The 21965-nt window shown below is 41.3% G+C and overlaps 1 long non-coding RNA gene across 1 annotated transcript; it reads left to right on the forward strand.

Annotated features, from left to right (window-relative positions):
* Nucleotides 1–825: 825 nt before the first annotated feature.
* LOC137323279 (uncharacterized) lies at nt 826–18703 on the forward strand. The gene is made up of 4 exons (XR_010963332.1): nt 826–867; nt 1990–2079; nt 13047–13209; nt 18425–18703. It is a non-coding gene; the product is annotated as an uncharacterized lncRNA (long non-coding RNA).
* The last annotated feature ends 3262 nt before the right edge of the window (nt 18704–21965 follow it).

Here is a 21965-nt window from a genome sequence, read left to right on the forward strand (position 1 = left end):
GGTGGCCAGCAATTGAAAGTCTCCCCCTATATGTTAATGAAAAGAATTGCATTTATATAATGCCCCTCATGTGCTCAAGACATTTAAAAGTGCTTCACAGCCAATGAAGTAGTTTTAACGTGTAGTCTTTGTTACAAAGTAGGCAAACATGCCAGCCAATTTATGCAGTAACAGTGATCAGATGATCTGTTTTGTTGCTGGTGTTTGTTAAGGGATAAAAATTGGCCAGGACACAAGGAGAACTCCCCTGCTATTCTTTGAATAGTGCCAAAGGATCTTTTGCATCTGTTTGAGAGAGAATGGGACTAACTGGATTGCTCGATGGGCTGAATGGCCTCTTTCTGTGCTGTAAGCATTCTATGATCCTATGATTCTAGACAGTTTAAAATCTCATCTGAAAGACTGCAATGCCAATAGCGCAGCACTCCATTAGTACTGCACTGAAGTATCAGTCTAGATTATGTGCTCATATCCCTGGAGTGGGATTTAACCCATAACTTTCTGACTCAGAGGTGAGAGTGATACCACTGAGCAAAGGCTGACATCTAATGTTGTAGATATTGGGAGTGGTTTCATCTTTTAAGGTATTCTTAAGATTTAGACGATTGTTCTAAACATTTTGAATTTTGCTCACATAGTTTATAATCTCACCTGGTCCCTTTAATTAAATTTCTGCCATATAATCACTCCAAGGTATCTATAAATAACTAGGTCTCATATAAACATCTGAATGTTACAAATTGCATGATGGTAAGTCAGTTGATGTAAAACAGCGTAAGTACTTTACCAGATGCTAACCACATTTCTCACTTCATTTTCCTTTGACCATGAGTATGTGAACTGCTGTGTACATGTGTTGAAATTCAGGTCAGTGTCACAATTTTGTTTCAAACAAAAAGATTTTGAAATCATGCACAAAGGGGCCGATTTTGCCTTGCCACGTATGTTGGGCGAGTGGTGGCTGGAGTGGGCTGATGGCGTCAGTGGGACCCCCGAACCGTTTTTGTGGTCGGCCCTCATTTTAATATCAAGGGCAAGCTGTCAGCGCGATTCATGCTATTTATTGGCAGCTTGCCCATTGGAAGGGTGGGAAATCCGGCAGGGCTCACGCGATTTAAAGGCTGCCTCCATCTCTTAAAGGGGAAGAGTACTTTTTCATGGCTCAATGGAACAGTTTCTCCACTGTCAGAGAAGATGACTGAAGCCAGGGTCCCCAGGTTTGTAGATGGTGCTGTGGAGGTATTGGTAGTAAGAAGGAAGTCCTTTTTACACATGATAGCTGCCAGATGCCCAGGAAATTGTGCAGCAGCAGTGGAGAGAGATGGCCATTCGTATGAATGCCACCAACATCACTCCCAGGACATGGTAGCAAAACTACAAGAAATTCAGTGACCTGACTGGAGCTGCCAAGCCTCCTGTTCACATCTCCCATACTCTGCACAACCCTGCACCACCCTATTTCAGCCCCAGCACTACCAAGCCTTCTCTCCTCTGCTTGCCATGCCTCTCATTAAAGAGCAGCAGCACACTTCCCTGCACCTCCTTCTACAGCCACCTACACACTCAGCACTTGCCACTTCCTCCTTTTCCCCACACCTGCTGCTTCTTCCTCTCAGCATGGGCACTAATTTCAGCTGCCTCATACATCTTCCCAACCCTGCAACAGGGCACACATTCTTCCTGCAGGATACACTGGTGCAGAACAGGATGCAGATGGCAAGATCAGGAGAAGGTCCGTCTCTATGCAAGTGTTCATGCCAATGGTGGAGGCTGCTATTGATATTATTAGCAGAGGGAGGGGGCACAGTGTTGCGAATGGAGAGGCTGGAGGGTGTGTGCAGCAGGGTTGCTCGGCATCTCCCCTTCCTCCTCCTACTGAGCTCTCTCCCTCACATACTCTGTATTGGTGGTGATTAATACTGCCACTCATCTACAACTGCTTACCTTCGCCAACATCTGCTAATCCTTGTCCCTCTCCCCTCTTTCCAGGTCTACCAGAAGTCCCTGGCCACATTGCAGCTGAAGAGAAGGAGAGAAGCCCATAAGAAGATGCACTGTCACTTGCTCTTACCCTTACAAGTAGTAGCTCAGAAATTGGCACTGTATTGAATATTGTGTGACTGGGCGATTGTGTTGTCTCGGTTGTGTTTTTTCCTATTCATTCATGGGTTGTGGGCGTCGCTGGCAAGGCCAGCATTTATTGCCCATCCCTAATTGCCCTTGAGAAGGTGGTGTTGAGCCATCTTCTTTAACTGCTGGTGGTGGTATGGTGGTGCAGGGCTGCCCTCTGGGCAGATACATCTCACTGCAGGGTGGAAGGAACGGGACGAGGCTGCCCAAGAATCAGAGGGATGTGAATCTTGCTGATTTTCATGCTGCTGCTACCGTGTTCTCACCAGGGTTGGACAGCAGATGAAAATCGGCTTCAAAGTCTTTTTATTTCAGTTCCTGAGTTTTCTAAAACTTGCAGAACTGTTGCAGTGTTGAATATATCATATGTATTCATGATACTTTCAGACGGTATTTGTCCACACTTCCATGAATATATGATGCTATGGGATATTTCATTTAAGAGCACATTTGATTATATGTGTAATTTTTTGCCTTGTTAACTTTAATTGTATTGAACATTTGATAATAATAAGGTATTCACATATAATGTATCAGGTGTTGCATCTCCTGCGCTTGCACGGGAAGTGTGTGTGAAGGAAAGCCGGTGTTGGGGGTGATGGAAGAGTGGACCAGAGCGTTGTGGAGGGAATGGTCCCTTCGGAATGCTGAAAGGGGAGGGGAGGAGAAGATGTGTTTGATGGTGGCATCGCAATGGAGGTGGCGGAAATGGCACAGGATGATACGTTGAATGTGGAGGCTGGTGGGGTGGAAGGTGAGGTCAAGGGGGACCTTATCGTGGTACTGGGAGGGAGGGGAAGGGGTGAGGGCAGAAGTGCAGGAAATGGGACGGACACGGTCGAGGGCCCCATCAACTACACCGAAGGGAATGCTCAGTTGAGGAAAAAGGAAGACATATCGGAAGCACTGGTGTGGAAGGTGGCATCGTCAGAACAGATGTGACGGAGATAGAGAAACTGGGAGAATGCAATATAGTCCTTACAGGAAGTGAGGTGGGAGGAAGTGTTATCAAGGTAGCTGTGGGAGTGGGTGGGCTTATAATAGATATTGGTTGCAGCCTAACCCCAGAAATGGAGAGAGAGAAATCAAAGAAGGGAAGAGTCGGAGATGGACCACGTGTAGGTGAGGGAGGGGTGGAAATTGGAAGCAAAGCTGATTAAATTTTCCAGTTAGGGGTGAAAGCAGGAAACAGCACCGATGCAGTTATCAATGTACCAGGAAAATAGGTGAGGGAGGGGACCTGAGTAGGACTGGAACAAAGGATGTTCCACGTATCCCACAAAAAGGCAGACATAGCTGGAACCCATACGGGTTCCCATAGTGGCACCTTTTATTTGGAGGAAGCGAGTGGAGTCAAAGGAGAAGTTGTTCAACGTAAGAACAGGGTCAGGCAGACAGAGGAAGCTGGTGGTGAATGGAGACTGGTTGGGTGTCCGTTCAAGGAAGAAGCGGAGGGCTCGCAGGCCATCCTGGTGGGGGATGGAGGTATAGAGAGACTGGACGTCCATGGTGAAAAGGAGATGGTTAGAGCCGGGAAGTTGGGAACTATTAAAGTGGCGGAGGGCGTCAGTGGAGTCGCGGATGTAGGTCGGAAGAGGCGGGACAAGGGGAGAAAAAATAAACTTGAGATAGGAAGAAATAAGTTCCGTGGGGCAAAAACAGGCTGAAGTGATGGGTCTACTAGGACAGTCCTGTTTGTGGATCTTGGGAAGGAGGTAGAAGCGGGTGGTGCGGGGTTGGGGGACTTTGAGGTTGGAGGAGGTGGGGGGAAGATCTCCAGAGGAGATGAGGTACGTAGAATTTGGTACTGAAATCTACATACCCATGAAGTTGCAAGTGAACTCCCAAACTCCAAAATGCTTTGGGATTGAGAACATTTCAGGTGAGTCTTGATCAACTTGAGGTTCGGCAGTACGAGCTTAATTTCAGTTGTTTAATATTTATAAGAACATTGGATTCAGAAAAATATCATTGGAATACTGACTTAAAACACTGGTTCAGCCTCAGCTGGAGTATTGTGTCCAATTCTGGGCAGCGCTCTTTAGGAAGGATGTGAAGTCCTTAGGGAGGGTGCAGAAGAGATTTACTAGAATTGTTCCAGGGATGAGGGACTTCAGTTACGTGGATAGACTGGAGAAGCTGGGGTTGTTCTCCTTAGAGCAGAGAAGGTTAAGAGGAGATTTGATAGAAGTGTTCAAAATCATGAAGGGTTTAGATAAAGTAAATAAAGAGAAACTGTTCCCATTGGCAGAATGGCTGAGAACCAGAGGACACAGATTTAAGGTCTATGCGGTGTGCCTCATGGATCGGTGCTGGGTCCGCTGTTATTTGTTATTTATATTAATGATTTGGATGAGAATTTAGGAGGCATGGTTAGTAAGTTTGCAGATGACACCAAGATTGGTGGCATTGTGGACAGTGAAGAAGGTTATCTAGGATTGCAACGGGATCTTGATAAATTGGGCCAGTGGGCCGATGAATGGCAGATGGAGTTTAATTTAGATAAATGTGAGGTGATGCATTTTGGTAGATCGAATCGGGCCAGGACCTACTCCATTAATGGTAGGGCGTTGGGGAGAGTTATAGAACAAAGAGATCTCGGAGTACAGGTTCATAGCTCCTTGAAAGTGGAGTCACAGGTGGATAGGGTGGTGAAGAAGGCATTCAGCATGCTTGGTTTCATTGGTCAGAACATTGAATACAGGAGTTGGGATGTCTTGTTGAAGTTGTACAAGACATTAGTAAGGCCACACTTGGAATACTGTGTACAGTTCTGGTCACTCTATTATAGAAAGGATATTATTAAACTAGAAAGAGTGCAGAAAAGATTTACTAGGATGCTACCGGGACTTGATGGTTTGACTTATAGGGAGAGGTTGGATAGACTGAGACTTTTTTCCCTGGAGAGTAGGAGGTTTAGGGGTGATCTTATAGAAGTCTATAAAATAATGAGGGGCATAGATAAGGTAGATAGTCAAAATCTTTTCCCAAAGGTAGGGGAGTCTATAACGAGGGGGCATAGATTTAAGGTGAGAGGGGAGAGATACAAAAGGGTCCAGAGGGGCAATTTTTTCACTCAAAGGGTGGTGAGTGTCTGGAACGAGCTGCCAGAGGCAGTAGTGGAGGCGGGTACAATTTTGTCTTTTAAAAAGTATTTGGACAGTTACATGGGTAAGATGGGTATAGAGGGATATGGGCCAAGTGCAGGCAATTGGGACTAGCTTAGTGGTATAAACTGGGCGACATGGACATGTTGGGCCAAAGGGCCTGTTTCCATGTTGTAAACCTCTATGATTCTAAACTTCTATGATTCTAAGGTGATAGGCAAAAGAAAGGCGACATGAGAAAAAACATTTTTACGCAGCAAGTAGTTATGATCTGGAATGCCTGGAAGCAGATTCAATCGTGGCTTTCAAAAAGGAATTGGATAAATACTTGAAGGGAAATAATTTTCAGGGCTACGGGGAAAGAGTCGGCGAATGGGACTAACTGGATTGCTCTTACAAAGAGCTAGCACGGGCTCAATGGGTCGAGTGACCTCCTTCTGTGCTGTAACCTTTCTATGATTCTATACCTTGGAATTCTAAAATAAAACATTAGCTAAGCATAGAATCATAAAATCACACAGCACAGAAGGAGGCCATTCAGCCCATCGTGCCTGTGCTGGCTCTTTGAAAGAGCTGTCCAATTTAGTCCCACACCCCAGCTTTTTCCCCATAACCCTGCAAATTAGTCCTCTTCAAGTACATGTCCAATTGCCTTTTGAAAGTTCCTATGGAATTTGTTTCCACCACCCTTTCAGGTCATGCGTTGCAGATCTTAACAATCCTCTGAGTGTAAAAATTTCTCCTCATTTCCTCTCTAATTAATTTGCCAATTATTTTAAATCTATGACCTCTGGTTACCGACCCACTTGCTCTATCAAAACCCTTCATTATTTTGAATACCTCCATTAGGTCTCCCCTTAACATTCTCTGCTCTAAAGAGAACAATCCCAGCTTCTCCAAACTCTCTACATACCTGAAGTCCCACATTCCTGGTATTATCCTGGTAAACCTCCTCTGTACCCTCTCCGAGGACTTGACATCCGTTCTAAAGTGTGGTGGCCAGAATTATACACAATACTCCAGCTGAGGCCTAACCAGTGATTTGTAAAGATTTAGCATGACTCACTTGTTTTTGTATTCAATGCCCCCATTTACAAAGCCAAGTATCCCATGCGCTTGCTTAACTGCCTTATCAACTCGCCCTGCCACCTTCAAAGATTTGGGAATATGCACCACCAGATCCCTTTGCTCTTGCACCTCCCTCAAAATAGTACCATTTAGACTATACTGCCTCTCCATGTTGTTCATCCCAAAGTGCATCACTTCACACTTATCTGCATTAAATTGCATCTGCCATTTGTCTGCCCATTTCACCAGTCTGTCTATGCCCTCCTGAAGTCTCCTACTACCTTCCTCACTATTTACTACATTGCCAAGTTTTGTATCATTTGCAAACTTCAAAATTGTACTCCCTATACACAAGTCCAGGTCATATGGACATACAAAAAAAATGGTCCTGATACCAATCCCTGGGGGACCCCACTGCATACTTCTCTCCAGTCAGAAAAACATCTGGTCACCAGTACCCTCTGCTTCCTATCCTTTAGCCAATTATGTACCCAAATTACCACTGACCCTTTAATCCCATGTGCTTCTATTTTCCAAATAAGTCTGTTATGTGGTACTTTATCAAATGCCTTTTGAAAGTCCATTTAAACAACATCGATTGCACTACCTTCATCAACTCTCTCTGATACTTCATCAAAGAACTCAATCAAGTTAGTCAGACATGATTTGCCTTTAACAAATCTGTGCCTGCTGTCCCTTATTAACCCATGCTTCTCCAAGTTAGAATTAATTTTGTCCTTGACAGTGTTCTCTAGTAGTTTTCCCACCACTGAAGTTAGACTGACCGGCCTGCAATTACCAGGTTTATTCCTCTCCCCTTTTTTGAACAGAGGTCTAACATTTGCAATCCTCCAGTCCTCTGGCACCACTCCCATATCCAAGGAGGATTGAAAGATTGTGGTCAGAGCTTCTGCTATCTCCACCCTTGCTTCCCTCAGCAACCTTGGATGCATCCCATCTGGAATGAGCGACTTGTTAACTTTGAGTGATGCCAGCCTATTTAGCACCTCCTTTCTATCTATTTTTATCCTATCCAATATCTCTACTCCCTCCTCCGCTACTCTGATATTAACTTCATCCTTTTCTTTTGTGAAGACAGATGCAAAGTACTCATTCAGTACCTCAGTCATACCCTCTGCCTCCACAAGAAGATTTCCTTCTTTGTCCCTAATTGGCCCCACCATTCATTTTGCTTTTTAAATGTTTATAAAAGATTTTTGGGTTCTCTTTTATGTTACCCACTAGTCTTTCCTCACATTCTCTCTTTGTCCTTACATTTTTCTTCAATTTTCCCCTGCACTCTTTATATTCTGCCTAGTTTTCTATTGTATTCTTGTACCTGACAATTGTCATAAGCCTCTCTTTTCTGTTTTAATTTAACCTCTATTTCCTTTGTCATCCAGTGAGCTCTAGCTTTGGATGCCCTATCTTTCCTCCTTATGGGAATATACTTGGTTTGTACCCGAATTATCTCTGCCTTGAAGGCCTGCAATTGCTCATTTACTGTTTTCTTGGCCAATCTTGTTTCCAGTCCACCTATGCTAAATGCCTTCTCAAATCACTGAAATTGGCTCTCTTTCAGTTGGGTATTTTCACCATTGATTTTTCTTTGTCCCTTTCAGTAACTACTTTAAACCTAATCATATTAAGATCACTATTACCCAGATGTTCTCCCACTGAAACACACTCCTCTTGCCCTACTCCATTCCCCCGAACTAGATCCAGCATTGCTTCCTTCCTCGTTGGGCTAGAAAAGTACTGATTAAGAAAGTTCTCCAGTGCACATTTTAGGAATTCTTTACCCTCTTTGCCCTTTACATTGTTTTTCCCCAGTCTATATTAGGGTAATTGAAGTTCCCTACTATTACTGCTCTATTATTTTTACATTTCTCTGAGATTTTCCTAGTCACAACAAAATCCTAAAAAGAATAGGGCCAGTTTTGAAATTCTGTCTTGTTACTGGTCAGATCATAACACCACGTGTACGATGTACAAGTAACATAGATAGCTGACCTTATGTGATTTCAAGAGGTGAACTCATTTCCATGTTTAGAATACTCTCCCTACACACATTGGCCCAAGTGCAGGGCATATCCTGTGACCCAAGTGTTGGTTTAGGTTATATGCTCAAGCTTTAACCCACAACCTTCTGGCTCTACCAACTGAGCTAAGCTGAGTAAATATTGTCCCCCCAATAATACACATGAATAAAAATTCGAAAAAATCTGCAATAAAAATGTGATTAAAAAGGTACTGTAAATAATGCAACAACAGAAACCCATACAAAATACAGTCCCCTTTAAGAGCTCAATTGCACATAGAGTTTCCCTTGTGCCAGGTAGGTTTTGAAGGGAAAACATACATAAAAGCTGGGAAAATTGCAGGTAATCATTTCAATATTTCTGCATGCATTCTGGAACCTGAATGAGGCTATGGCATGAAACATGCACAAGCACTCTGCACAAAATGCTGCCAGACAGCAAATTGCAGGCAGTAGGAATTGGGCGCAAAACCTGCCTAACACCTGTTTGCCCAATTTTATGATCTGCTGTGCCTTCTTATTCAATCGCATATTTGGGGGTGAAATTTGTCCCCAGTGGCAGTGTAAATCAAGTGCTAGCAAATCGGAAGTCCGTTGCACGCCTCGCCCGATTTTCTTTTCTATTGATTTCAGTGGAAAAGATGACTGGGCAGGGTGTAAAACAGGCTGTCAATTCATTATTGCCCATTTGGCTCTACCGCTGAAGACCAATTTCACCCCCATACCCAAATTATCCCCAATGCTAATTATCTAATAATACTGCTTCTGTTTTAAAATAAACTAAGGGATGCTACTTCCCAATTTTTTTTTGAGAAGTCAGAGCTAAAATTTACTTTATTTTACATTGCAAACTGCAAATGATGTTAGATGTTTTAATAATTTTTGCATTTTTGTACATTTTATTATTCAGTTAGTAATACATTTAACTGTAATGGCTTCATGTGTCATTACAGCTGTTATTTTTCAATAAGAAGACACTCACATCTTCATTCACAGCCCTTTTCACTCACAGTTCTCAATTCAAGGTCCATATTCAGCAAGAAAATCCAGTAATGCTTTATATTCAGTAAATGATCACCAAATAGTAAGTACTGCTCTTTCCTAACAATGTGAGGGGCGTTACAGTACATTGAATAGGACTTTCAAACAGAGTCACCTAGACACAAATGTGTGTTTCGGACTGAAGTCCATTAACTGGAAACCATTTGGTTCAAATTCAATTTTTAGTCCTCAATACCAATATATATCTAAAAGTAGCAAGTCTTAAATATACCACACTGTTTTATGGCACACTTTGTATAAAACACGAGGGGTTTGATTTGCTTTTAGCACAGAGTGTGCCTTAAATAATATTTTTTTCTCTATTTTTGTTAGGGCTGTATTTGAGCTTGATGAGTTAGGATGTGGTGCAATACACAATTGGGCAGCTAATCAGAAAAATGCTGCAATAATGGTACTAGATTTTACATTAATTCTTTTAATTGCCTACATAAGAACAGTGACTACACTTCAAAAGTAATTCCTTGGCTGCGGAGCACTTTGGTATATCTGAGGATGTGAAAGGTGCTGTTTAAATACAGCTGTCGGGTGCACAAATTGGAGCATTGATGGATTGAGTAAGATGTAGAAAGAGGTAGATGAGGTCGTTGAGATAACTGTGAATGGTGTGAGTGACCCACTGTTTGAACATCAATTACTTCTAAAGTGTCCCTGTATTATATAGAATTACATAGAATGTACAGAACAGAAACAGTTTGTTCAGCCCAACTGGTCCATATCGGTGTTTATGCTCCACATGAGCTTCCTCCCACCTTACTTCATCTAACTCTATCAACTTATCCTTTCATTCCTTTCTCCACCATGTGTTTATCTGACTTCCCCTTAAATGCATTACAACAGTAACTACACTTCAAAAGTAATACATTGGCTGTGAAGGGCTTCAGGACATCCCGAGGTCAGGAAAGGTGGTATCTTATAAATACAAGTTCTTTCTTTTTTTCTTTGAGGTCAAAACTTCAGCTTCTTTATGACCTGCACAGTATGGTGGCTGGGTTTTTTGATGTTGGTTATGTTTTCTGTGCCTCCAAGAGACCAGGAGAACTTACCTTTACTCACCTATGTTAACATATCTGGTGATCTCCAGCGACGGGATTGTTGCAGTGTCACCAAGTGGACAAAATTTAAAAATCGCACTGAGATTTCACAGAAGAGACTTAAGATAAGTTGATTGATGGTCATGTAACGTTAGGTGGGGTGCCATTTAAGTTAATGAGTCACACACCCATACTCCCCTCTTTCAGAAAATAAGTCTTCCTCACGATGTACAGTATATCCACTTCTAAAATTGCCACTACATCACTGTATAGAACTGCTACATGGAGTGGAATAAAATCTGGTCAAACTGCTGGCCATACTACCTTCTGGCATTAAAATTAAATATTTATATTATTAGTTATGGAAACACATGCATAATGGGTACATTAATATATGATGTATTAAAATATCTATTTTATTAAAAAAAACTTTATTTGAAATGTACAATTGAAAATTAATTATTTAGTGCCTGAGGTTAATTTCATTACACAAAGAAAGGAATGATTCAGTTGAGTGAGTGCAGAAGACAGTTCATATTTATACATTATGACTTATTAGTAGTTATTAAATTTTGTAATCTGATTGGACAGCCAACTGACAGTAATTCCTGCCAATGTCCCACATTCTTATATTTTAATGGTAGTGGATAGGATTTTATATGTTGTAACTTAATCGTCTATTACGGGCTATTGTATATTATCTAGATTTCTGTGCTACTACTAAAGGGCCTTGCTTTGCTTATAATATATATCAGCTGTACATCCTGTTTTTTGGCATGGAATTGTGCTCACAGGACGTAGTCCTAATGGGTCATCTACCTCAAACAGCATTCCAGAAATCTTAGCCATTCTAAAAGTATGTGTCCTTATGGACTAAGAAGTCTAACTCAGCGAAGCTGGTGAGTTTCAAACATATTTTCACTCGTCTTTTATGACTTTTTCACACTTGTAACGGAACATTCATAATTCATGGCACCAGTGAGATACCCTACACATACTGGTTTTTCAAAAATAGCTACAAATATGAAACACATTTGAAACATAAAAATGCAAACTTTTCAATACAGGAAATTAAATCACAGTAAGTCAAACTGCTCATCAGCCAGTCAGAGAATAGTTACTTTCAAGTTGTGGTGAGTTACGAAATAAACTTACTAGCTTCCAATTAATATCAATGTATGTATCCCTCTAATAATGGAGGGATGCATTCATTGCCTTCTTGCTGCATTTCAGCTTTTATATTCCCAATAAATAATTACTTGACCATAGTTATATTTTGTCCATAGTTGTATTTTTTTAATGCATACATATATCATCTGGCTAAAGTTCACACCAATGACAATCTGTGACAGGTTTAAGGTTCCGATTTTTTTTAATAACAAAAAAATCAAATAACCATTGTTTTATGTCATCAAAACATTAAAACTACAAACTGTAACTGCATTAAAACCTTTACCAGAAGTGTCAGTTTGGCTCAGTTGGTACTGCTCTTGACCCTGAGTTAGAGGCTTGTGGCTCTTGAGTACATAATGTAGACTAATAATTCAGTGCAGTACTGAAGGTATGCTGCATTGTCAGAAGTGCTATATTTTGGATGAAACATTAAATAATGGAAAAGAACCCATGGCATTAATCAAAGAACAGCAGGGAGTTCTGATGGTGTCCTGGCCAACATTCCTCCCACAACAACCACCTTCACCAAAAACAGATTAACTGGACGTTCATCTAATTTGTTGTGAGCAAATTGTCTGCAGCTTTTGTCGCTATAACAGTAGCTGTACTTCAAAAATAAATCGTTGGACGTGAAGCGCTTTGGGATATCCTGACGATGAGTACTTTCTTTCTAAATAGTCTGCCTCTTCCCCGTTGCATTCCTCAAGTAAAGATTTCAAAGATCTAGTTGCTGTTTATTCCATTTGTTTGTATTCATGCTATCCTAACTATCACTATTATTGCACTGTCCTGTATACTATTTCACACAGCACGCTATGTGCTGTTATAAATTATTTATCTACATTGTGAATCACTTGCTTCTTTTTGTAGTCATGGTGTTTCCATATTATATTATTTACGTATACTAGGTTTAATGTAATTGACAAAAGAACCAGAGACGAGACGAGGAGACATTTTTTTACACAGCGAGTTCTTATGATCTGGAATGCACTGCCCGAAAGGGTGGTGGAAGCAGATTCAATAATAAATTTCAAAAGGGAATTGGATAAATACTTGAAGAGGAAATATTTGTAGGGCAATGGGGAACAGGCAGGGCAGTGGGACTAATTGGATAAGTCTTTCAAAGAGCTGGCATAGAAACGGTGGGCCAAATGGCCTCCTTCTGCGCTGTAACATTCTATGATTCTATGATTATCTGTAACCCTCCAATTATACTTTTCTCCAACAGTACCACAACAGTAGCCTCTCCTCCTTGTTGGGCTAGAGCTGTACCAGTAAACATGTTGGTGCTTTCATAATAGCAATTTACATGATTCCAGTTTAGAGGGAGCCAGCTCCATGCACCATACTCATCCTTTTACATTTGTCAGGTGCCATTTGTGGTGATCTTTACTTATGGGGGACCGACTCACTAGGATAGATTTTAACTTTCAGGCGACCGACCAGCAGAGCCCTCCAGCTGCCCACCCTGTGCCAGGAGCAAAGACGCTGGAGCCATTTTGAGGCCTGGACCTCATTTAAATAGAATCAGCAAGCTGCTCACCCCAAACGGGCATCCCGATTCAGGCTGGTGCAATGTTGCCTGGCCAGCAGCAAGGTAGGTCCTGGGGGGTGGGGGTTGTGATTGTAGAGGAGGGGGAGCCCAGTGGGGCAGTGGTCCAGATTATTTTTGTGGCGCTCGGAGGATCACTTCCCTATTACACTTTCTATACCCCTCATGACTTTCTTTAGAATTGTTAATTGTAAACAATTTTACAACACCAAGTTATAGTCCAGCAATTTTATTTTAAATTCACAAGCTTTCGGAGGCTACCTCCTTCCTCAGGTGAACGATGTGGACTATCACTATTATTGCACTGTCCTGTATACTATTTCACACAGCATGCTATGTGCTGTTATAAATTATTTATCTACATTGTGAATCACATGCTTCTTTTTGTAGTCATGGTGTTTCCATATTATATTATTTACGTATACTAGGTTTAATGTAATTGACAAAAGAACCAGAGACGAGACGAGGAGACATTTTTTTACACAGCGAGTTCTTATGATCTGGAATGCACTGCCCGAAAGGGTGGTGGAAGCAGATTCAATAATAAATTCCACATCGTTCACCTGAGGAAGGAGGTAACCTCCGAAAGCTTGTGAATTTAAAATAAAATTGCTGGACTATAACTTGGTGTTGTAAAATTGTTTACAATTGTCAACCCCAGTCCATCACCGGCATCTCCACATTTAGAATTGTTAGTTCTAGCTTTACCCCTTTTAAGATGGGGATCTTGATCTTAATTTCACATTAATAATTTACCTAATATCTAACACTCTGTACAATAAATCCTAGGCGCAGCACAGCATGGGGATGTTATCTGCCCTATCATCTTTATACTGTCAATGCTGTGCGGCATATTTCTGCCATCCCATAGCCTTTTGGATGATAGGCACATCTGGTACAGTACTTTCAATTGTGTGAGCTGTAGCTTTACAATTTATCCAAGAATTTTTCACTAGAATTGATTCCATACCTCCTCTCACAGTTATGCTGACCTCTATTTCTTATGTACATGTTAAATTATACCAGTTTAAGTACGAAATCTATGCTAGAATTTGTTTTATGTACTGATGACAGGTAAGAAGACTTTCTCAGCTGGATTAGCAAGTCACCATATTATATGTAGGTCCATGTCCAACCTTAGTTCAAGGCTGTTTAGTTTTTTGTAACTCATGAAGAATCCTTTGGAATTTAATCCAAATTTTTTCAAAACATCTGATTTTTTTAAGGGGTAATTCGCTTTTCTATGAGGTGGATGATAGGTAATGTGGAAGATTTTAGCATAATATGTCTCTTTTAAATCTAAAATGGCAGTAAGCACTAACCTGGCTGGAATACCAATAAAGGTTTCTTTCGGTTGTGTTAAAATTCATTGGCTGTTTTGAAGTGCTAATTTATGCATGTTGATGTAAAAGCTGCAGGTTTGTGGTTCCTGCATCCAGCACATGCTAATTGAATTTCCTAGGCTAAATGTTTAGTCATCAATTTAGTTGGCTGGAACATTGTATGAATGACACCACGATTTTGATGTCTCTCTTCTACAGCCGTGAATGCATTTTCTGATTGATGTTACATGTTAAAATGGGTTTCTGTTGTGCACAAAAATATCAGGTGAAATGTTTTTTATACAACTCAGTTCTCTGGTTTTGTTTTGTGCCTCAGTGCTTGTGTTGATACTTAATTTTGTTAAGTATATTTGTAATTTCAGATTAAGTGCTGGCCTTGCTCTACAGTCCATCCTGAAACTCCAGGTGAAGGGACTCCATAAAACACAAGTTTGCAATTGCGTATAACATATTCAAAATCAAATCATCATTGGAACTGCAAAGGAAATGAAAGGATGACATCAGGCAGAATTTAACTATCTACACATTCTAAAATTTTAAGGAAGTTTCCAAGAGAATGAAGCAACCTCTTATCAACATTGAAATAAAGACTTGTTTTTAAAACATCTTATCATTTCTCTTGAAATGTAGGTGTCGCTGACAAGGCCAGAATTTACTGCCCATCCTATTTGCCCTGAGAAGGCAGTAATGAGCCTTCTTCTTGAACCGCTAATGGTTTGATACAATTGAGTGGCTTGCTATGCCATTGCAGAGGGCAGTTAAGAGTCAACCAAGGAGGATTGAAAGACTGTGGTCAGAGCTTCTGCTATCTCCACCCTTGCTTCCCTCGGCAACCGAGGATGCATCCCATTTGGACCGGGTGACTTGTTAATTTTGAGTGATGCCAACCTACTTGGCACCTCCCATCCATCTATTTTTTTTATCCTATCCAATATCATTACTCCCTCCTTATCTACTGTGATATTAACTTCATCCTCTTCTTACGAACAAATGAAGTAAGAGCAGGAGTAGGCCATTCGGCCCCTCGGGCCTGTTCTGCCATTTGATAAGCTCATGGCTGATCTGATTGTGATCTCAACCCTACTTTCCCATCTACCTACTATAATCTTTGACTCCCTTGTTAATCAGAAATCTAACTAACTCAGCCTTAAAGATAATGATAAAGACAATGACCCTGCCTCCACCACTCTCTGGGGAAAGGAATTCCACAGACTCACGACCCTCTGAGAGAAAAAATTTCTCCTCATCTCCATCTTAAATGTGAGACTCCTTATTTTTAAACCTTGGCACCTAGTTCTAGTCTTTCCCACAAGGGGAAACATCCTCTCAGCATCTACCCCTTCTAGTCCCTTCAGGATCTTATATGTTTCAATAAGATCACCTCTCATTCTTCTAAACTCCAGTGTATACAGGCCCAACTTGTCCAACCTTTCCTCATAAGATAACCCCCTCATCCCAGGAATCAGTCGAGTGAACCTTCTCTGAACCGCTTACAAAGCAATTATGTCCTTTCTTAAATAAAGAGACCAAAACTGCACACAGTATTCTAGATGTGGTCTCACCATTGCCCTGCACAACTGTAGCAAAACATCTCTACTTTTATATTCCATTCCCCTTGCAATAAATGACAACATCCCATTTGCCTTCCTAACCACTTGCTGTACCTGCATACTAACTTTTTGTAATTCAAGTACTGGGAAACCCAGATCGCTCTGTACCTCAGAGTTCTGCAATCTCTCTCCATTTAAATAATATACTGCTTTTCCATTCCTCCTGCCAAAGTGGACAAGTTCACATTTTCCCACATTATACTCCATCTGCCAAATTTTTGCCCACTCACTTAACCTATCTATTCCCTTTGCAGACTCCTTATGTCCTCTTCACAACTTACTTTCCTACCTACCTTTGTGTCATCAGCAAATTTAGCAACCATACATTCAGTTCCTTCATCCAAGTCATTGACTGTAAATAGTTGAGGCCCAAGTACTGATCCCTGTGGCACTCCACTCGTTACAACTTGCCAACCTGAAAATGACCCATTTATGCCTACTCTCTGTTTCCTGTTAGCTAACCAATCCTTTATCCATGCTAATATGTTACCCCCTACACCATGAGCTCTTATTTTGTGTAGTAGCCTTTGATGTGGAACCTTGTCAAAAGCCTTTTGGAAATCCAAGTACACCACATCCACAGGATCCCCTTTATCCATGTTACTTGTTACTTCCTCAAAGAACTCTAATAAATTGATCAAACATGATTTCCCTTTCACAAAGCCATGTTGACTCTGCCCGATTGCATTGAGATTTTCTAAATGCCCTGCTATAACCTCCTTAATAATAGATTGTAGCATTTTCCCTATGACAGATGTTAAGCTAACTGGCCTGTACTTTCCTGCTTTCTGTCTCCCTCCTTTCTTGAATAGAGGAGTTACATTCACTATTTTCCAATCTGATGGGACCCTTCCAGAATCTAGCGAGTTTTGGAAAATTAATACCAATGCATCAACTATCTCTGCAGCCACTTCTTTTAAGACCCTAGGATGAAGTCCGTCAGGACCTGGGGACTTGTCAGCTTTTAGATCTAATATTTTTTCCAGAACCCTTTCCCTGGTGATTGTAAATGTTTTAAGTTCCTCCCTCCCTTTCATCTCTTGATTCACAATTATTTCTGGCATGTTATTTCTATCCTCGACAGTGAAGACGGACGCAAAATACCTGTTCAATTCATCTGCCATTTCCTTATTCTCCATTATTAATTCCCCAGACTCACTCTCCAGAGGACCAACACTCACTTTACTTACTCTTTGCCTTTTTAAATACCTGTAGAAACTCCTACTATGTGTTTTTACATTTCTAGCTAGCTTTCTCTCTACTCTAATTTCTCCCTCCTTATTATTCTTTTAGTCATTCTTTGCTGTTTTTTATATTCTGTCCAATCTTCTGACCTGCCACTAAGCTTTGCAGAATTGTATGCTTTTTCTTTCAATTTGATACTATCTTTAACTCCCTTAGTTAGCCATGGATGGTACGTCCTTCCCCTAGAGTCTTTCTTTCTCATTGGAATGTATCTTTGCTGAGTGTTATGAAATATCTCTATAAATGTCTGCCAATGCATGTCTACTGACATATCCCTTAACCTAAGTTCCCAGTTCACTTTAGCCAGCTCTGACTTCATGCACTCATAATTGCCCTTATTTAAGTTTAATGCACTTGTTTTTTGTGAAGACAGATGCAAAGTAGTCATTCAGTACCTCAGTCATGCCCTCTGCCTCCACAAGAAGATTTCCTTCTTTGTCCCTAATTGACTCCACCTTTCCTTTAATTGTCCTTTTACTTTTTATATGTTTATAAATTACTTTTGGTTTCCCTTTTACATTACCCGCTAATCTTTTCTCATATTCTGTCTTTGTCCTTCTTATATCACCATTTCAATTTCCACCCGCACTCTCTGTATTCTTCCTGGTTTTCTACTGTATTCTGTACCTGACATTTGTCATAAACCTCTTTTTTCTGTTTTATGTTAACCTCTTTTTCCTTTGTCATTCAGGGAGCTATAGCTTTGGATGCCCTGTCTTCCCTCCTTATGGGAATATGCTTGGTTTGTACCTGAACTATCTCTGCCTAGTGTAGCAGTGCCAGCCAGACAGGTCTGTCCCAGCCAAGCTACTTGCTAAGGGGACTGATGTCAAGGCCAAGTGTCTCACAGCTGGCCCACACAAATGGCCCAATGCCACCAAATTCTGGTGCATGTTGGAGAGCACTTCCGATGTGCTCTGTTTGTCCTTTGCTAGCACAAGAGGGTAGAAGGATTATTGGGGCTATTTTGTCACCTTGATTAGCAACATTAGCCAGGACAAAGCAGCCCGCTTGATTGGTATCCCATCCACCACCCTAAACATTCTCTCCCTTCACCACCAGCGCACAGTGACTGCAGTGTGTACCATCCACAGGATGCACTGCAGCAACTCGCCAAGGCTTCTTCGTCAGCACCTCCCAAACCCGCGACCTCTACCACCTAGAAGGACAAGGGCAGCAGGCACATGGGAACAACACCACCTGCACGTTCCCCTCCAAGTCACACACCATCCCGACTTGGAAATATATCGCCGTTCCTTCATCGTCGCTGGGTCAAAATCCTGGACCTCCCTACCTAACAGCACTGTGGGAGAACCTTCACCACGCGGACTGCAGCAGTTCAAGGAGACAGCTCACCACCACCTGCTCAAGGACAATTAGGGATGGGTGATAAATGCTGGCCTTGCCAGCGACGCCCACATCCCATGAACGAATAAAAAAAAACATATTTCCAATGGGATTGACTCTTAACTGCCCTCTTATGTGGCCTAGGAAGTCATTTAATTGTATCAAAACCACTACATAGAATCAGGCTGCAGTGGTTCAAGAAGACAGCCCACCACCACTTTCTCAGAGCACCAAGGATGGGCAGTAAATGCTGCCCATGCCAGCAATGGCCACATCTCAAGAAGGGAAAAAAAATAAAAATGAGGTCACAAAATTCCTCAGGCATACACTGTCATAACAAAAGTTCAGCAGTACTCAAAAGAAAATGGTGGGGACTTGTTTACATGAGGTCCACTCTATTTTGAGGAATTTTTGGTGGGCCTTCTAAGGGGCAGAACTTATGCCTGGTCCTTACAAAGCCATTGATGTCAGGGGAGGTCCAGGCAATGATAATGGCCTGCACTATGAAGAAAGGTCAAAAATGTTTTCTTTTACTTAAAACTGGACCTCCCCCTTACTCAGAGGGACACAAAGGAGATGGCTAGGGTAATGGGAGAGTGGGCAGTGGTTGCTAGTCTCTTGCCTCCCCTTACCATAGTGGGCAGGCAAGGGATTTCTCAGCCACATGGGGTAGCTGGGCAGTGGACAAGTGCCTGTAGTAGCGCAGGTGCATGCTAGCCTCATCCGTTTCGGTGTCCTTTGGCCGACCCTGCAAACTCGAGCAGTGTCAACACTGGAGGGCATTGCCAGGTGTGGCCCCAGCATAACCAATGAGATTGCAGCTCATGGACTTTCAGGGCCATGGATTTATTGATAACCTGTGCGCACTCAGGCTCCTATTTAATCTAGGAGGCTTAGTGATCCAGTTGCTGAAACTTTAAACCCAGATAATAGATATGAAGATTGGAGGGCCTTGAAATTCTTTCTTGTGATATTAAATGTTCCCTTGCATCTTTGCAACATCTGAGATATATCTTATGTGTTATGGACACTCTGGCAATGAGATTTACCATGGATCAGAGACTGAATGAGTATCATCCACTTTTCTCATCCTTATCCTCTTTTCTGGATTTTGTTTCACATATTCTGCAGGACCATAAAATAGAGATTAATCTAGCACTGCTAGTGCCTTCATCTGAGGGTGTGTGTGTGTGTGTGTGTGTGCGTGTGTAGAGAATGTTAAATGAGCAGAGACACATGCAATATCGTTGACCTGTAGTGGGTCCCGAGTTTAGTAACAATGGGGATAATTTTAACATAACTCGCCAGATGGAAAATTCCCGGGATCGAGTGGAATGTTGGTTTTGCACTCTGCCCAATATTACTCTCGATTGCCTTCAGTAGAGAGTAAAATTGGGTGGGCTGTAAAACTAGCGTTGCACCCGATTCCGTCAGTTGCCCAAAGGGTGCGTTAGGTTAAAATTGCCCCCAATGTTGCTCTTGGGACTGTGTGGGTGTGTCTTAAATGGTATCAAACTATCCCTGAAGTATGGTCAAGCAAGGTATCTGTAACTTTTAAGACTAGAACATAAAGACAAACTAGATGAGATCACTTGAGGGTGCCTATCTATAATATTTTATGCAACATTTTTCAAAGCTACAGTTCTCCCAACAGTTAGCTTCTAAACAAAATGGGTGAAAGCTAATTGTTGGGAGAACTGCAGTTTTGAAAAATATTGCTTAAAATATTATAGATAGGCACTCTCAAGTGATCTCATCTAGTTCTTGTTTATGTTCTAGTCATAAAAAATATAGGTAATCCTTTGTTTTGAATAAGCTAAATAGCAGTTGTTGATTTAACATCTGACCTTGAAAAACTGGACCTGCTACTCCAAGCAGATGTTGAGCAGCTTTGTCTCCAAGGAAGAGCTGGTATCCTTCTGTGCTTGACTTTTTTAAGGAGAAAAAGGGCTTGAAGAAAGTTTTTCTTTTAAAAAAACTTATTGTTGAGCTTTTTATCTTCTATCCACAGCGAGGTCAGCCATGTTTAATTGAAATAATATGCTGAGTCTCTGGAGCCTACTTTTTTTGTTTTATCTGAAAACCTTGACAAATATTGCAGGTGTGGAATTTAGCTTAGCCAGAGACAATCTGTGTCTGCCCTGGGAAAACGTTTCCTGAATCCTGTACAAAAAATAAAAGCAGGTACTAATATAAGACCTTGGTGAAAATGGAGCCTTAAAGATTACTTTTACAAAATATGTGAACTTTTTTCTCCCCTAATGCTGATTTCTCACATGTGGTGCGATAACTCATGTTTCCCAACTGCGGGAGAAAAATCACATTTTGTTTTGTTATCTGTTACAGGGACAGTCATTCTAATTTTTCTGGCTGCATATTTTATTTTACACTTTACCCAATGTACATGGAACACAAATGAATGAAGAAAGCTTTTCATCTACATGTAACGCTATTATATTTGTTCTGAAAGGTTTTGATGACCAACCTAACTTTGAAAACAATACAAGTCATGGAACATTTTAATAATTTTAGCTTAAGCTGTTTTACTACTTATTCTTTGTTTGACATTACTGTTTGACTTGTCAGCAAATAGTGACAGCATACTTGATTAGATTTGTAATTTAGGAGACCTAACAGCTACACACTTTGAAATGGGTTATCTTTTCTGGTGTTCCAAGACTATGAAAAAGCTTTTCCTTTTTTTCTATTTCAATGAAAGTCTTTGGTTACTTTCTTAATGTTTGCTATATACATCTATCAGTACAAAATAAAAAAAATAAAATTGCCAAAGCATTTTATAAAATAGCAAAAATACATTGAAATTCCTGGATTGGGAGACGGTGTGTCCCATTTCCACCCAGGGAGCTCCCCGCGCCCATGTTAAGCCAATGTGTTGGTGAGAGTTCCCGGACTTCCTTGGGAAATTCCTCCCTTCACATCCTTGAAAGTCTTTAGTGGAACTTACACCAGTTGAGACCTGGCATGAGTTCCTTTGGGACCTTCTGAAGGCCCCAATTATTCATAGAATAGGGTAATTAGTCCTGGAGGGGAATGCAGCAGCATAGAGGCTCCCATGGGAGCTGAAAACTCATTAAAAACATTCTTTGTTTGTCTCATTTAGGCTGTGGGGGACCTCAGGTGGAATCACAAGGCATTGCTCCACTTTAGAAAGGTGGATTGGGTCAGGCTAAGGTGGGCGTAACTGGTCCATCTTTACAGGTGCTGATGGTCTGCCTTGGCTATGCAAATGATTTTG

Source organism: Heptranchias perlo, chromosome 7 (genome assembly GCF_035084215.1).
Source record: "Heptranchias perlo isolate sHepPer1 chromosome 7, sHepPer1.hap1, whole genome shotgun sequence".
NCBI classification, from domain to species: domain Eukaryota; kingdom Metazoa; phylum Chordata; class Chondrichthyes; order Hexanchiformes; family Hexanchidae; genus Heptranchias; species Heptranchias perlo.